This window comes from Equus caballus, chromosome 21 (genome assembly GCF_041296265.1).
Source record: "Equus caballus isolate H_3958 breed thoroughbred chromosome 21, TB-T2T, whole genome shotgun sequence".
NCBI lineage: Eukaryota > Metazoa > Chordata > Mammalia > Perissodactyla > Equidae > Equus > Equus caballus.
This window is the reverse complement of record NC_091704.1, coordinates 44,036,766-44,049,521: the sequence shown is the minus strand read 5'-3', so window position 1 is coordinate 44,049,521 and position 12,756 is coordinate 44,036,766.

Below are 12,756 nucleotides of genomic sequence, written 5' to 3'. Positions count from 1 at the left end.
GGCTTTCACCAAATGCACAGAAGTGAGAGAAGGGCAGCAAGGTGGAGTGAGATCTCCTGAATCACAAAAATCTGTGGGAGGGAATACAAAGAAAAAGCACTCTCCAGTGAACAAAAACTCTGATGGCCAAGCTGTGAAGTAGAAAGGGAGTTCCTAAAGTTCAGAAACCTGGTAGGTAGGCTGTAAGCATGAAAAGACATCTGGAGTCTCAAGAGAAGAGATATCTAGTCTTGCCATTCTTGCTGAAAGCAAAGTTCTGACCCCATTATCAAATTATTTTAAGTCAATGGTAAACTAAATCTAACTAAACTGCAATGAAGCCAAGACTGCTTAACCACAGACAATCAGTCACACATAATCAGCCTGACAGATGAAGAGAGATTCCACTATACAACACTGTGGTAAGTATTAATTACTTTAGTCTCTATTATGCTTTCACACATAATGTTCAGCGTACAGTAACAATTATAACACATATGACGAAGCAAGAAGAGGTAACCAATAATTAAGAGACAAAAAAGTCAATAGAAGCAGACATGTAGATGACATACATGTTGAAATTAGCAGACAATGACTTTTAAATAATTATAAAATATATGTTAAAAGACCTAATGGAAAAGATGGGTAACATGCATGAACAGAATTTTAGTGCTATTAACAGAAACAATAAAAAAGAACCAAATAAGGGCTGGCCCCATGGCTGAGTGGTTAAGTTTGCAAGCTCTGCTTTGGCAGCTCAGGGTTCTACCAGCTTGGATCCTGGGCACGGACCTAGCCCCATTCATCAGGCCATGCTGAGGTGGCATCCCACATAGCACAACCAGAAGGACCTGCAACTAGAATATACAAATATGTACTGGGGGACTTTGGGGAGAGAAAAAAAAAAAAGAAGATGTTAGCTCAGGTGCCAATCTTTTTTTTTTTTTTTAAAGAAGAACAAAATAGAAATAAGTGCAAGAAATAAAAAGTATATCAGAAATGAAGACATTATTTGATGGACTTAACAGAAGATTGAATCTAGAAACAGAAAGAATAAGTAAACTTGCAATAATAGGTTAGTATAAATTACCCAACTGAAACACAAAGAGAAAAATAAAAGCACTGAATGGGACATCAGACACTTGTAGGACAATATCATATGATCTAATATATATGTAATTTAAGTCCAAGAGCAAAAGGAGAGAGAAAATGGGGCAAAGTAATATTAGAAAAGATAATGGCTGGTGATTTTCAAAATTGATGACAAACATCATACAACAGATCTAAGAAGCTCAATGAATTACAACAGGAAAAATACGAAGAATATTACACCAAGACTCATTAGAGTTAAATTGTTGAAAACAAAAGACAAAGAGAAAAAACTTTAAATCATTCATAGGAAAAAAGACATCATCTACAGCAGAACAATAGCAAGAACGATGGCTGACATCTTATCAGGAAAAAAATGGGACAGAAGACAGTGGAAAGGCATTTTTAAAGTCCTGTCAGTCTGAAGTTTTATATTCAGAGAAAATAATCTTCAAAATTAATGCAAAATAAAGCTATTTCAAACAGACATAGGTTGAGATAATTAATCTCCGGAAGACCTGCACTCAAGAAATGGTAAAGGAAGTTCCTCAGTCTGAAAGGAATAATATTAGAAATAAGCCTGAGCTACAGGAAGAAATAAGGAGAACAAGAAAGGGTAAAGACAATATTTTGTATTATCTATATTTAATAAATGTATTTATGTAAAGCAAAAATAACATTACAGGATTTACAACATAAGTAGAAGTAAAAGGTACAACAACAATAGCATCTTGGGCAGGAGGGTGATCAAATGGAATTATACAGTTGGAGGCATCTTTCATTGCTCATGAGGAAGTGTAATATTATTTAAAGGTAGAGTAATAACTTAAAAATGCATATAATAATCTCTGTAGCAAAAAACTGAACGATAATACACAGAAGTATAGATAAATATAAATATTTAAAATATTCAATAAAGAATATAAAAGAGAAATAAAAATATTTTCAATTAACCCAGAAGAAGACAAGAAAGGAAAAACTGGAGGAAAAAATAATGAATGGGACAAATAGGAAACAAATAACAAGACAATAGACTTAAAATTAACCACAACAAAAACTTCCTTAATTGTAAGTGGGCTAGGCATTCTAGTGAAAAAGATGTTTTCATATCAGGCAAAAATCAAGACTCAACTATATGATGTTTACAAAATGCAACACTATAAAAACACAGACATATTGAAATACAAAGTTGGAAAAAGATACTCTCTATACACTAATGACAAGAAAGCTGGTGTTGCTATATTAATATCAGATAAGACAGGCTAAACATATAAGGCAGGAAGTAATATCAGAGAAAAAGAGGGACATTCCATAATAATAGCAAGATCACTTCATCAACAAAACAATAATATTCAATATATATGCACTTAATAATAAAATTTCAAAATAAATTAAACAAAATTGACAAAATTAATAGATAAAAATGTAATCATAGTTGGTTTTAATAACCCCTTCTCAATAATTAATAAAGCAAATAGATAACATTGATATAGAAGATCTGAATAATATTATCACTCAGTTTGACCTAACATTTACAGAACACTGTACCCAACAAATGCAGAATGCAAATAACTTTCAAATGCACATAAAACATTCACCTAGGTAGAAACATTCTGGGCCATAAAATAAGTCTCAATTCAGAGGGTTGAAATCATGTAGAGTATATTCTCTGACTAAACAGCATTAAATTAGAAATTAACAATAAGATATTTGGAAATTAAGCAACATGCTTTTAAATGACCCATGTGTCAAAGAAGAAAACACAAGGCAAATTAGAAAATATTTCATGTAATACACCACATTAACAAAATGAAGAATAAAAATCACATGATCATCTCAATAGATGTAGAGAAAGCATTTGACAAGATACAGATCCATTTGTGATAAAAACTCTAAATAAAATGGGTATAAAAGGAAAATACCTCAACATAATAAAGGCCATATATGACAAACCCACAGAAAATATAATTCTCAATGGAGAAAAACTGAAAGGTATCCCTCTAAGAACAGGAACCAGGCAAGGATGCCCACTGTCACCACTCTTATTTAACATAGTATTGGAAGTCCTATCCAGAGCAATCAGGCAAGAAAAAGAAACAAAAGGGATCCACATTGGAAAAGAAGAAGGGGAATTGTCACTCTTTGCAGACGACATGATTTTATGTCTAGACAACCCTAAAGAATCCACTAAAAAACTTTTAGAAACAAGAAAGGAATACAGTCAAGTCATGGGATACAAAATTAATGTGCAAAAATCTGTTGCGTTTCTATACACTAACAACGATGTAGCAGAAAGAGAAAGTAAGAATACAATCCTATGTACAATTGCAACAAAAAGAATAAAATACCTAGGAATAAATTTAAACAAAGAGGTGAAAGATCTGTACACCAAAAACTATAAAACATTGTTGAAAGAAATCGAAGAAGACACAAAGAAATGGAAAGATATTCCGTGCTCTTGGATTTGAAGAATTAACATAGCTAAAATGTCCATACTTCCTAAAGTAATCTGTAGATTCAATGCAATCCCTATCAAAGTTCCAAGAACATTTTTCTCAGAAATAGAACAAAGAATCCTAAAATTTATATGGAACAACAAAAGACCCTGAATAGCCAAAGGATTCCTGAGAAAAAAGAACAAAGCTGGAGGTATCACACTCCCTGATTTTAAATCATACTACAAAGCCATAGTAACCAAAACAGCATGGTACTGGCACAAAAACAGACACACAGATCAATGGAACAGAATCAAGAGCCCATTTATAGACAGCTAATATTTGACAAGGGAGCAAAGAGCATACAATGGAGAAAGAAGAGTCTCTTTAGTAAATGGTGGTGGGAAAACCGGACAGCCACATGCAAAAGAATGAAAGTAGACCATTCCCTTACACCATGCACAAAAATCAACTCAAAATGGATTAAAGACTTGAATGTAAGACCTGAAACCATGAAACTTCTAGGAGAAAACATAGGCAGTACGCACTTTGACGTCAGTCTTAGCAGCATATTTTCAAATACCGTGTCTGACCGGGCAAAGGAAACAAAAGAAAAAATGAACAAATGGGACTACGTCAAACTAAAAAGCTTCTGCACAGCAAAGGAAACCATCAACAAAACAAAAAGACAACCAAGAATCGGGAGAAGATACTTTCAAACCATATATCAGATAAGGGGTTAATATCCAAAATATACAAAGAACTCATACATCTCAACAACAAAAACACCAACAACCCAATTAAAAAATGGGCAAAAGATCTGAACAGAGATTTCTCCAAAGCAAATATGTGGGTGGCCAACAGGCATATGAAAAGATGCTCAGCATCATTAACTTTCAGAGAATTGCAAATGAAAAGTACAATGAGATATCACCTCACTCCGGTGAGAATGGCTATAATTAACAGGACAGGAAACAACAAGTGTTGGAGAGGATGTGGCGAGAAGGCAATCTCTTACACTGCTGGTGGGTGTGCAAACTGGTGCAGCCACTATGGAAAGCAGTAAGGAGTATCCTCAGAAAATTAAAAATAGATCTACCATTGGATCCAGCTATTCCACTGGTATTTATCCAAAGAATTTGAAAACACAAATGCATAAAGATACATGCACCCCTATGTTCATCGCAGCATTGTTCACAATACCCAAGATTGGAAGCAACCTAGGTGCCCAACAAGGATGAATGGATAAAGAAGACGTGGTATATATACAAAATGGAATACTACTCAGCCATAAGAAAGGATGAAATCTGGCCATATGTTACAACATGGATGAAGCTTCAGGGTATTATGCTGAGTGAAATAAGTTAGAGGGAGAAAGGCAAATACTGTATGACCTCACTCATAAGTAAAAGATGAAAATAATGACAAACAAGCACATAGCAACAGAGATTGGATTGGTGGTTACCATAGGGGAAGGAGAGTGGGGGATGGCAAAAGGGGTGATTAGGCTCACATGTGTGGTGATGGACTATAATTAGTTTTTGGGTGGTGAACATGATGTAATCTACGCAGAATTTGAAATATATTATGATGTACATCTGAAAGCCATATAATGTCATAATACAATGTTACCACAATAAAAAAAAAAGTAAGTCAAGAAAGTGGAGGGAATTTCTATTTGGTAGTGTAGTTTGTTTGTTATTTTCTTTGATCAGCCTGAAGTACATAAAACAAACAAATATACCCACACAGACATGGCACATTATGAAGTTGAAGTTCCCGCAGATAACCCTCACATTGCATACGCAAGAAGTTCACGTAACCTCAGTAGCACAGCCTTCTCAGAGTAAATGGGTGTCTGTCCCATTAGAGACCCTGAGTTACATTTCATTGTACATTTTGGTTGTCAGCCATTGGAACCCGATGCCCATCCTCTTTCCTAATTTCTGTGGAAGGAAGGTAAGTGAGGACCGTGGGCTGATGGGAGAGTGCCAGGAGCATGGACTCAGTGGGCAGGAAAGGAGCCATCACTGTGCGTGGCTCCTCCCTTGGACTTAGTCTTCTAGAAATCCACCTGAGAACAGAGGCATCATTTCCTGACTACAAATGATTGATTCTAGGAATGCTTTGGTACACACGAGTGCTTAGATATCCAATTTTATAGTTATTACACAATTATGCATAAAGACCTAAGGAAAGATAATCTTTTACCTGATAAAAAGATAATCTTAGTTATACCAAAACAGGTATTGTATAAGTTGTTCTTATTATCTTAATCTGATAAATACGCTTCCAATTTATGAATATGTGTGATCACAGAATAATTTGCTGCACAGTAACTCTCTTAGCAGGCACCAAAGTGATCTTTAATGTCTTTCTCAACAGATAAAGCAACTTTATTCTTCATCAGTCAAACAAAGACCTTTTTCTGGAGCTGGGACGGGAATTCCAGTCTGCTATGTTATTGCCTCCTATGATCAAATGATGTAGGGAAAGTTACGAAACAAATAGAGCATATCAAGAAAGGGAGCAGGCATAGTGGGAAGTTATTCACTTTCTATTTCAAAACACTTACATCGCATTTATGAAGTGTCAGGCATGGTTCCACTTAAAATACTGACCACTGAATACTTTAATAGTTCAAGTGTGGCAGAAATAACATGGATCTGTAGGATCTGATACAAAAAAGAGCATCGGAAGTGTCTCTGAATATGGGATTACTGAGAGCAATGGGCCAACCCCTAGCTCTGCATTCTGTCCAGGCATTCTAACCAGCACGTTCCCAGGGGCTCACTTCTCACCAATACCGTCTGTGACTCGCCGCTTCTGAAGATGCTAAGCACCGCGACGCTGCTTTGCTGCTCTGATCCAGGTTTTCCTTAGCTCTGCACCTTCCCCACAGTTCTGTCACATCTTAAGGGTGACTTAAAGTCCAGTTCCAGAAAAGCCTCCTTTTAACAGAATTTCAGAGAAACGTCCAAAGTCCATCTCTCCAAATACTTCATTCCACTTCTATTAAACATCTTTTAGCATTTGCTCGGTAGCAGAATCATCCACGGGCATGTCTGACTTTTCTCCTGGATCACAAATTTTTGGAGAGCAGGAATTTTTTAACAGGTTCAAGCAATATGGAGGAACCTCGAGATTCTGTGAGCGCAGGCATACCTCTTCCAGACAAAGCCTGAGTAGGGTCAGAGCCACGTGACTTACTTGCCTAAGGTCATACGTCTAGTTTGTGGCAGAGGTAGGCCTCTCACACAGTCCCTTGACTCTCAGTCTTGTGTTCTTGACCCCACAGAGCTCAACACAATTTTGACCTGATTGTGCTTATATCATAAGGATGGCCTTCTGATAAGCCATTAAGTAGATACTGGGCACTCAAATATGCCTAGCATAGCAACAGAGGAGTAAGAAAGAAAAAAGGGAAAACAAAAAAGAATCCTCATGTGTTTATTAATAGGCCACCAAACTGAAATTTTTAGCCTTCATCCTGATAATAAAGTACCATTTTGAAGAAATGTCCTACTACTTTTCCTCATTTCTGAACTGCAAATGATAAGAGTTGTCATTGGATCTGAACACAATGTATGTGTTCACTTTAGTATCACGAATCTTCTCATCTTCACTGTGCTACATTCTGCTTAAGATTCGTTTACCAGTTGTGCATCTCCGTTCATGAAGCAGATTGTGGCTTTTCTTGAAGCGTGAGGTTCCTGGTCTTGTTAACAGCTATGCCACGTCCTCCAACTCAGCCTCCCAGTTTGCCTGTTTCTTTGATCCCAGACTCCTCTGCTAGGAAGGACAATGCTGAGGTCTGCATCGGAACGCTGGTAAACTCCAGCAAGGTGGAGGGAATGAGAGAGGATGAGGGAAATCCACCAGTGCTTCAGATAAAGAAATGAAAATTCTTGGGGAAATGCAAATGGACACAAAAACTGATAAAGAGAGTGGAGTTCCTGAAAGCAAGGTTGTTTTCACATTCAAAAAAATTAATCATTATAATGGATCACATTAACAGAATGATGGAGAGACATCCAGTGATCGCTTTAGTCAATGAAGAAAAAGTTGGTGCAATTCAGTACTTTGGATGACTTATTTTCCCAGTGCATCATATTCTTGACAATCCCAATGTGATTTTCTCACGTTCCACGAAGTTTAAAACCTAACCCTGTTCGGTACTTGTTCTAGACCTCCATGTCCATTTCTTGTGAAGACATTAGGGCTTTTTTTTATTATTAAGATTATGATAGTTAACATCCTTGTGAAATTACAGTTGTACATCATTATTAGTCATGTTGTAGGTACACCACTTCACCCCTAGTGCCCTCCCCCCACACCCCCCTTTCCCCTGGTGACCACCGATCAGTTCTCTTTGTCCATATGTTAACTGCCACCTATGAGTGGAGTCATACAGAGGCCGTCTTTCTCTGTCTGGCTTATTTCACTCAACATAATACCCTCAAGGTCTATCCATGTTGCTGTGAATGGGACGACTTTGTCCTTTTTGATGGCTGAGTAGTATTCTATTGTATATATATACCACATCTTCTTTATCCAATCATCAGTTGCTGGGCACCTAGGTTTGTTCCATGACTTGGCTATTGTGAATAATGCTGCGATGAAGATAGGGGTACATGGGACTTTTGGAATTGCTGATTTCGGGGTCTTAGGATAGATACCCAGTAGTGGGATGGCTGGGTCATAAGGTATTTCTATTCTTAACTTTTCGAGGAATCTCCATACTGTTTTCCATAATGGCTGCACCAGTTTGCATTCCCACCAACAGTGTATGAGGGTTCCTTTTTCTCCACAGCCTCACCAACATTTGTCACTCTTGGTTTTGGATATTTTTGCCATTCTAACAGGTGTAAGGTGATATCTTAGTGTAGTTTTGATTTGCATTTCCCTGATGATTAGTGATGATGAGCATGTTTTCATGTGTCTATTGGCCATCCGTATATCTTCTTTGGAGAAATGTCTGTTCATGTAATTGGGTTGTTTGATTTTTTATTGTTGAATTGTGTGAGTTCTTTGTATATTATGGCGATTAACCATTTGTCAGATAAATAACTTGTGAATATTTTTTCCCAATTAGTGGGCTGTTTTTTTGTTTCAATCCTGTTTTCCCTTGCCTTGAAGAAGCTCTTTAGACTGATGAGGTCCCATTTGTTTATTCTTTCTATTGTTTCCCTCATGTGAGGGGTTATGGTGTCCGAAAAGATTCTTTTGAAGCTGATGTCCAAGAGTGTACTGCCGATATTCTCTTCTAGAAGACTTATTGTTTCAGGCCTAATCTTTAGGTCTTTGATCCATTTTGAGTTTATTTTAGTAAATGGTGAAAAAGAATGATTGATTTTCATTCTTATACATGTGGCTGTCCAGTTTTCCCAGCACCATTTGTTGAAGAGACTTTCTTTCCTCCATTGTAGGCCCTCAGCTCCCTTGTCAAAGATTAGCTGTCCATAGATGTGTGGTTTTATCTCTGGGCTTTCAATTCTGTTCCATTGATCAGTGCGTCTGTTTTTGTAGCAGTACCATGCTGTTTTGATGACTGTAGCTTTGTAGTATGTTTTGAAGTCAGGGATTGTGATGCCTCCAGCTTTGTTCTTCTTTCTCAGGGTTGCTTTAGCAATTTGGGGTCTTTTGTTGCCCCATATGAATTTTAGGATTCTTTGTTCAATTTCTGTAAAGAATGACATTGGAATTCTGATTGGGATAGCGTTGAATCTGTAGATTGCTTTAGGTAGTATGGACATTTTAACTATGTCTATTCTTCCAATCCATGTGCATATAACGTCTTTCCATCTCTTTATGTCATCATTGATTTCTTTCAAGAAAGTCTTGTAGTTTTCGTTGTATAGATCTTTCACTTCCTTGGTTAAATTTATCCCAAGGTATTTTATTCTTTTTGTTGCAATCGTGAATGGGATTGAGTTCTTGAGATCGTTTTCTGGGTGGGGCCTCTCTGCCAATGGCAGGCAGAAGTCCTCCCTGCTGGGGGGTGCAGAACCCTGGAGCCTCCCCCCAGGCTGCAGAGCCGGGCGCTGGAGCTCCACCCAGTCCCCAAGCACGTCCATGGATGTCCGGGTGCCCCCCGCACTGACCTGTGCAGTGCCAGAGACCGTGGACCCAGCAGCAGCTGTCTGGCTGGTGCTGTGTTGGGGAATCCGCTCTCTGGGAGTTTCCCTTTGTTCTGGTTTCTGGGCGGGAACTCCCTGCTAATGGCAAGCAGAGGCTTTCCCTGCCAGGGGAGTGCGGGACCCCAGAGCCTCCCCCCGCCTGCAGAGCTGGGCGCTGGAGCTCCAACCCCCATCCCCAAGCATGTCCATGGGAACTCCAGGCGCCCCCTGCACCGACCCGTGCACAGCTGGAGACCATGGGCCCAGCAGCAACTTGTGGGCTGGTGCTGTGCCGGGGAATCCACTCGCGGGGAGTTCCCTTTGTACTGGTTTCTGGGCGGGGCCTCCCTGCTAATGGCGAGCAGAGGCTTTCCCTGTGGGGGTAGGGGGTGTGCGACCCTGGACCTTCACCCTGGGCTGCAGAACTGGGCTCTGGAGCTCCACCCAGTCCCCAAGCACATCCACGGGAAGTCCGGGCACCCCTTGCACCGACCCGGGCAGTGCCGGAGACCATGGGGCCAGCAGCAGCTGGCAGTCTGGTGACATGCCAGGGAACCCGCTTGCTGGGGGCTTCCCTTTGTTCTGGTTTCTGGGCGGGGCCTCCCTACTAATGGCGAGCAGGGGCTTTCCCTGCCAGGGGTGTGTGGAACCCCGGAGCCTCCCACCGGGCCACAGAGCCGTGCACTGGAGCTCCAACCCTGTCACCAAGCACGTCCATGGGAAATCCGGCGCCTACTGCACTGACCCGTGCAGGGCCAGCAACTGTGGGCCCAGCAGCAGCTGGCGGTCTGGTGCCATGCCAGGGAATCTGCTCGCTGGGAGCTTTCTTTTGTTCTGGTTTCTGGGCAGGGCCTCCCTGCTAATGGCGAGCAGAGGCCTTCCCTGCCGGTGGGTGCGGGACCCTGGAGATTCCCCCTGGGCTTAGGTGTAATCGCCAGGGTCTTGGATAGGGCTGTTGTCACCTGTTTCCACTGTCGCTCCGCTGGTGAGTGCGCACTCCTGCCCTTGGTGTGTGGCGATGCTATGGGGGAGTCCGCTGGAAGAGAGCCTCTTGCAGGAAGTAGGCTGTCCGGGGGTCAGAGGTCAAGGGTTGGAGAGTTTTCACCTGTTTCCACCTCCTCCCAGGGGGAAGTCCGTCTGCCTTCTGATGCATAGCAGCACGCGACTCTTAGGCATCTTGAGATGCTATCTGGAAATCCTTTGTTAATCGGTGAATGTCCAATTACTTGCAGATTCGACGGGGGAGAGACAAAGAAGACCACTCACTCTGTCATCTTGGTCCCGCCACCCTTAGGCCACTTTTTAAAGACACCCCGCCATAGATTGCCTGAAGATTTCTCCGTGACTACATAGAAGTCACTATTTTCCAGGGAAGAGTGTAAGGAAATAAGGCATCAATCAGGGCATTCCCAGGGAGGTCAGCTGTGGGAATGTCTCTGTGATGCAGTCTGGGACCTCACGTCACTGCTGAGGAAAGCAGAAACAAAAGGAACACCACTCGGGTGGAAGGCAGCTACTCAGAGGAAGCGTCCACTCTGTGACTGCCTGGTGGGCTCATCCCACAGGTGGAGCTGCACCCAAAGCAGCAGCTGCCTCCTGGGATCTGCAGACCAGAGGGGGAGCCGTTCCTCCAAATGGGGACCCTGGGCTAGGACCCATGACTGTGATCAGTGAGTCCCGCTTTTAGGCACTCCCGCACAAGAGTTCCGGGTCTGTCAGGGCCTCCTCACAGCCAGTTGCTCAGAGCGGGGACTGACATGACTCAGGCCTCACGCGTGTTCCCTGAATTGGCCTGCCTCCCAGCACAGAGAAAGGATGAGGAGCGAACGTGTTTTAAAATGTAAATCAATCAGAAAGCTCTTCCAGGAAACCTAATCCAACTGGAACAGTGTCAATAGTAGAGGGGAACCCCTGGTATTAAATAAAGAATGCCCACCCCAAACTTAGGGAAACTGGATTATTTCCCTGACATACACGATGATTTCTATCTCTGTCATAGCAGAAGACAGAAGTACAGGAATTGCCTGCTGCTCCGATATTAAGACGAGTTTCAGAAAGGTTCCCTTTTCTCTTCTATTCAATATTCCCTATTTCAGTAGGACCTGGAGAAACGATAGGAAGGCCGGGAACACACTGACATTTTCTTGCTCTGTTCGGATTCAGGGGATTCCGTTATCATTTAATCTAGTGATTCTGCTCTAGTATTCAAATGAGAAACTGAAGGTGTCTGTTCATTCACAAATAATTTGAGTCCACAGCAACCATCAGTTTCTTCTTAATTCAAGTGGAAATCCAGTTCCTTCAGGGGACCTGCTCCATACGTGTGGATCTCTGTCTACTTAATGTTCTCTGGAGACGAAGAACAAAGAGCTTCTGACAGGTTAAAGGTCAGGGGTCTCCTGCCCACATACGTTCTGACAGTGTTTTATTAAATGTGGTGATACCTGTCCCTCCCACGTCCTCAGCATCTGTGCCGTGCATTAGGTAATGGACTTTTCCTCAGGAAATGGCTCAAATCCAAGATATGGTGTTAGGTTTACTCTCTCTGCTCTGTTTCAACCTTTCAACCTCTAATGCATGTTGCATTCTTTCTAAGTTCCTGGAGGCGGGCCCATTTTCAAACCTTCGTTACTCACTGCCATTGATATTTACTGTGCAGAAAAATTTAGGTTCACACAAAAACCTTCACAAGAAGTTCATAGCAGCTTTATTCATAGGGGATAAAGCTATAAAACCAAAAACTGTCCTTCAATAGGTAAATGGTTAAACTCTGGTGGCACTTTGTCTCCTTCTCCCAGGTCACCCTAGGTGCACAGTGTCCCACCATCAGATCATGCCGCCACACACTCACCCCCAGCTCCATTCCCCAGGAGGAGAAGGCAGGTGCAGGAGAGCAGGGCCCTGTGCTCCTCTGGGCAGAGAGGACAGCCCCGCAGCAGCCTCTGTGCTCCCCAACCGCCCACCCTCAGAGGCTGGAGCTCAGTCATGGTAGTCGCTGCTGTTCCAGACTGTGACAAGGAAAGAGGGAGGGTGACGCTGGGCCGAGAGGGTTGCGCAGGCCCATCTCCATGGCAGCTTCAGCAGGGAGAGAAGAAGCTCCCGGGGCAGTGTCATCTATTCCCACCAAGAGCTCG